Source organism: Melanotaenia boesemani, chromosome 13 (assembly GCF_017639745.1).
Source record: "Melanotaenia boesemani isolate fMelBoe1 chromosome 13, fMelBoe1.pri, whole genome shotgun sequence".
NCBI lineage: Eukaryota > Metazoa > Chordata > Actinopteri > Atheriniformes > Melanotaeniidae > Melanotaenia > Melanotaenia boesemani.
The window spans coordinates 19,272,210-19,278,209 of NC_055694.1; the positions used below are offsets into that span (position 1 = coordinate 19,272,210).

The 6,000-nt window shown below is 39.4% G+C and overlaps 1 protein-coding gene across 1 annotated transcript in view; it reads right to left on the reverse strand.

Moving 5' to 3' along the window:
* si:dkey-178k16.1 (band 4.1-like protein 1) overlaps positions 1–3,821 on the reverse strand; it is a 45,381-nt gene extending 41,560 nt beyond the window's left edge. The window contains exon 1 of the mRNA XM_042004368.1: positions 3,361–3,821. The gene's annotated coding sequence lies outside the window, so the exon portion shown is untranslated. The remainder of the gene's footprint in view (positions 1–3,360) is intronic.
* Positions 3,822–6,000: the final 2,179 nt, after the last annotated feature.

The window sequence follows — 6,000 nt, forward strand, 5'->3', positions numbered from 1 at the left end:
TTGGAAGACCCTGGGGGACACCAAAAGCTAAAGGTTGCTAAACAGAAAAAAAAAAACAAAAAAAAAAAAAAACAGATACAATACAAGGGGTATACCTCAGCATGCAAATAGCTGAAAACACCCAAAGACAAAAAGGCCACATTATACTTTGTATGACAACATCTTAGTAAGCCTGTTCACTTCTGATAGAACATTCCTTGGAAGAAATCATGACTGGCTTGTACCTGAACAATGGGAAGAAACAATTATGGAGAGGGAATGGTCAGTGGTCCAAATGCCTTATCAGTCAAACATATGACAATGGCACATATGGCTGCTAGTGGAAATGGGTCATTGGTATTTATTAATATATAACTACTGAGAGAAGAGGCATCATGAATTTGGTATTGTGTTGGTATTTAATGTCTGCTCAGATTCAGTAAAATGCCTTAAAACATATTGTATAAATGTATGAATGGACTGTATAAATGGATAATGACTCCAATCACACCATTACAACGGCATATGGGTTCAGCAAAGTAAATGGAATGGCCAAATCAATCACATTGCATCAACTTAAGTCAGCATCTTTTTGCTCACTAATGTTTAAACTGAAGACAGAAATTAGGCATTTGGGGGTGTCCATGTATGTCAGGCCTCAGGTGTATATTGATTCATTATTTTGTTATTTGACTGTAAAAGAGGCTAATGACTCATTAGTAGATGAAACAATACTTGTCTTTGACCCTTTGTATTAAAGCTGAAAGTCTACATATCGATAGCTTCACTTCAAATCTGATGTGATGATGCATGTAGAAGATACATAAACAACAAATTGTCTAAACTTATCGATACAATTTTAATTTTCGTTCATGTCTTCAGTGAGTCTAATCATATAACCACATTTTCTTTTTTCTTTGCTCTTCTCATGCCAACTCATTACTCTCATAGCCACTCATTTTTACTAGCTCTCAGCAATCCCACTGATATCCTTCAAAAAGCCATTACCGAAGAAGTCTCTTCTTGTGATAACATGTGTGTTGCCTTATGAATGTAACACTATCTAACCGAGCTGCCAGTTTTAACTTTAATATGTTCATTTGTGCATCATTTGTGGCGATAATTCACAAGTGGCAGTTTATTGCATGCTGTAATCTTCGATATGCCTTTGAGAACTTGTCTGACTTCAAAGCTTGTTTGCATTTATCCAGCAGAGGGTTCCAGGTTAGCTGTGAACACACACTGGCTGTGCTTCAATGAGCTATTACAAATCGATCATACAGCAGGATGACTTAACAGAGGCCTCGAGGGAGAATTGTATCAAAGTGTGTTACCTTAAACAAGCATCCATGCTGAATTTACATGAGAAAAAACCACATGTGCAAAGGGGCAGCCAGCTGATTGATGGCATATGGGCTAGTACTTGGGTTATGTGCACTGACCGGTGAAAGATTAGAAGTTACACATTAGCCTAAAAGTATGACATCACAATCTGTGTGCAACATGTGTACATTTTCCACATAGCCTTGCTAATCTGTGTTTATTAATAAATTTGTTTGGATTATGATAGATCTTACCTAGTCAAACTATCTTGACACAGTTTTAAAAAAATATATTTGTCAATTATTATTTTTCCTGCCAGTGTGTAGATAACATGTACGCACACAAAGAGACACAGCCCCTTTAGTGTGTACCAGTAAAGAGGCGCGCCACCCTGTCTATGGTTAAATATCAAGAAGGCTTAAAGTGGAGCAGGTAAAAGGAAAATTAGATTGGGGGATGCATGGAGGGACAGAGACATGGATGGACAGATGGATGGATTGTAGATCTAATTTGCCCCCTCCCTGACTGCCTCCACAAACTGAGAGTCTGGGTGATATTGTAGCCTGCGGTGTGATTGCAAAGGAGCCAGATACTCAAGGGCTCACAGTCTGTTTGAGTGTGAAGGGGATGAACAGAAGGATGCATTACTGATGCTGAGAACTTAGTTTAATTTCTTTGGAGATGTTGAAACTCACTGACTACTGCAATATGTTCTAGTTATTGCAAAATACTCATTTGTTAGAGCATTACAATAAGAAAGTGAGTACACATGTTTGTTTTTTGGCACACTAGCATCTCCTGTAGCCTGTAGTTTTTATTTAACCCATTAAGGCCCGACCCATGAAAAAATGGTAAGAAAAGTCAATTTTTTAAAAAAATATGAGGTCTTTATTTGGCCCTTTAACAAAATGTAACAAAAGATTAATAGCTTTTTTTTGGGGGGGGGATATCTACCATTTATTACTATGTGATAGTTTAAAAATATTTTGTGGTTTTCTGCTTCTATGTATCTATTAGGGGACAGAAGACAGTATCAGATTGTGTTCAACAGGATTTTGAGCATGTCTCAGAAATGTCTCAGAAACTGTATGTGACAAATATGTCACACCGGGCTCTTATGGGTTAAGTGCAATATGTAATTTTACTTTTGATTTCAACTATGTGACAGTCAGATAAATGATCCTACAAAAGGGAAAGACATAAAACAATCTCTGCTTCAGTACACAAAGGAATTCTACTTTAGTTTTTAACTAGTTTCACGCTTGTATAAAAAAAGGGGGTGGGTGGGGGGCAGTCTGCTTGGCTTTATGAACAACTATGACGCCTTATTATCTTTATTAATTCTATTTGAAATGTCATTCCAAGAAAGGCGATCTAATAAGTTGGATCACAGTCAGGGCGCCCCCGTGTATCACTGGTACGTGCTCGGCCAGTTTCCCTTGAAACAGACTACACTAGTTTGAGGAATTAAATGACCACATTCTTACAAAGGCATTCACTCTTTCAGAAGACCTTCCGATGGCCGAGTCACACACGCCTGCCCCCTCTGCCACACCCGCGCCAATACACTCCTTCAATTAGCTTATTATCTTGAGCATCAGCTGTTGTTAGCCTATATGGGTCCACACAGAGAAATCATAATCCTACCACACACTACATGTGCAAGAATAGGTCTGAAAGATTTGTACGTGGGTAGGATATGCTCGTCATGAGGCGTTTTGAGATCCACCAAGACTATGAAGATGCACCTGCTTCCATACTGGGCCTTGATATGCATGAAATAAAGGATGCCCTCATTCTGAGCAGCTTATTAAATCAGCCTGCCGACCATATTGGTCTTATTAAAGCTGTGTGGCAACACCCTCTGCATCGTCCATGGTACTCGAGGCACAATAGCCGTGTTTTTGGAGAGCATTTAAAAACGCGCAAGCCATTCGAGCAACGCTTGTCACCGGTATGAGAGATGCTTCTCCTCCTTTCCCAATGTCACTTCGCAGTAACCGGTAAATGCAGCATGCACCTGTTCCGCTGTATCAGACAAACAAATAAACTGCATACCTGCCCTGTCAGGTCCGGGTGTCAAGCCTCAGTCCAGACTGTGATCATAGAGATTGCAGGAAACACGAGGACGGACACTGCCACCGCCCCGGAGCGTCTTGTTCTCTGCCGCGGGAGATGCAGCGCTGCAGGCTGGGACAGGAGACAGACACAAGCCGGCAGGGATGGCTAACAGTCGGGAGGGATAGGAGGACAGTGGAGGGGCGTTTTCACGAGGAAGGGAACTCCTAGCGTCGTGCGTAATGTGCGAGAACCGCTATGCACATGACACGCAGCTTGTCTTATCGCTCGCTTCGCTAAATTTCTGTCCGTCTTTCCCACAGTTAAGATCAGTGGTGTTGGGGGGTTTTGGCAGAAGATGCTCAGGCTTAGAAAAAGATATTTTGTAACCCATTTAAAGCCACTTAGAATTTTATCTTATGTAAATAAAAACAGAATCCAGTGAATAAGGATATTCTAACAACTTTCGTTTTTTGTAAGAGACACTTTTCCCTCTCTTTTTTTTTTGACATGCTGTAAATTCTTGCTCTTGCTCAGTGAATATGTTTTGAAAATCTTTGGGGGAAAAATAACACTGGCCTAATAAAAAAATATATTGTTAATGAACCAGAAAAGAAAATCCAGATTCACTAACAATACAATCATATTAATCAAAGTCGTTTGTGAGAGAAACCAATGCTTAACGCTTTTCAGCCTTACAGGAAGCCTGATCAGTGAGAGCACCGTGCAAGGAAACCGTCAAGTTCTCTCCAAGTTGGAAGGAGTTAGACTAGGTGGAAAAGTAGAGGGATATCAGCACTGAAGCAGATCCTACATATCCCACAATCGTTCCCAGGGGCTGAAGCCAAAGCCAGCCCTTCTTAAAGAGGGACAGACTCCTGCTGAATTGTTCTTAAAGCCCTGAGTGAGGAGCAGAAATGCAATTTATCCCTGGCAGAGCTCCTTCGTGCCATACGGAGCTGTTATTTCATAATACTAGACAATATACACTTCAATAACTGCGAATCTATTCTTTTTGCACTGATAGCTGTATAATATCCATGTTTATATGTAGTGTGTTTCTTTGCGCGCTGTCCAGTGAAATAACTTTTTTTTTTTTTTTTTTTTTTTTTTTTGACGTTAATGCACATGAAAGGCCATTTTTAACTCACAACATCCCATAAAGGTTGTCACCCATTCTATACAAGCAGTGTGTTGAAAAGATGAAGGTTAAGTGGGTGATGCATTGCACTGATGACTCATAGGAACCTTCTGTACTGAACGCCCTCTTGGCATTCATGCACAAGTGTTCTGTTGAAATGCAAATATTCATACAGGAAAATCAATTCCTGTCACGCTTCATTGAGTCTCCTTCAGATAGATGGGCAAAAAAAGTGCATATGGTAATATATGGAGCTTAAACCAATGCCTAATGATGTGTCTGAATCTTTTATTCCTCCAATAAATTATTGAGTGTGGCCTTCAACAATCACAAACCTATTTCAAAATTATTTAAAATATCAATGGATTATTTACTTGTGAACATATGGGGCAAGGACTCGTTCCAAGAAGTTGTGATGAGATTCTCCACATGGTGGCAGTCAGACACCATCTTCACACTCACCACAAGCACGATAACAGCTTACATTATGTAAACTGTACGTTTCACACTTAACAGAAAGCACATGTACAGGGGAGTGGAACCTAGTGTTGAAAAAGCATCTGATGTGTTAAAAAATATGTGAGGAGTGGTATCCCAGTGGTTATAGAGGTGGGCTTGGGGTCAGGGGAACCTAGGTTCACGTCCTGGTACAGTCTAGATCTAGTGATGCGGTAGACGTGGAGCCAAACTTCCCGATTGGGATTAATACAGTAAAAAGTGATTGATTATGTTAGGCTCTTGAAATAATTTAATTCACTTTGCACCTGCTTTTTACGATGTGATCATTCATATTTTTTGGCAGTCCCAGCACAAACCATCCCCAGGATTCCATACAAGAAAAATCTGACAACTATCTCTGTCTCTCATTGTGAAGTCTTGGCATTTTTAATATGATTAGAGACAGAGCAGCACCTCAGCTCGCTCTTATTTGAGCTATTAGGAGAGAAGGGGGGGTGGGTGTGAAAACATGTCATCAGCATGTCCTATATGACATGATTTATCACAACTAATTTTAGATTTCAACACCTTTTTCATTGAAAGTGAAAGAACAGTGAAAGAGCTATGCATTCTTTTGAACATGCAGTGGTTTAAGCTCATTATATTTATTTTTTTCAAGACCACAGGAGAGGGTTATTTAAAAAAAATAGATGGGAATTCATTTGCAGCTTTGTAAAATGCAAAAGAGATTTTTTGCACCTCTTTTTTGTCTAAGTGGTTTTATTATTGAATGTTAATTCCCTTTAATTCTGATAAGAATTAATGGTAAAGGCATTATCATTTTTAACGACGCATGACTAGTGTTGCACAAATTGAATGAAGGTGATTCCTGTTCAGGTGCACATGATTTACAGTCTATGAAGTGCAACAAAGAACACTTTTAAGTCTGTGTTTGTCTTCATTTTTGGTCTGTCTCGGGACTCCTTTATGTTAATACTATATCTATTTCCAATCAAACATAAGCAATAACCTAAAACAATCAGTTTATGACAATGTTGATG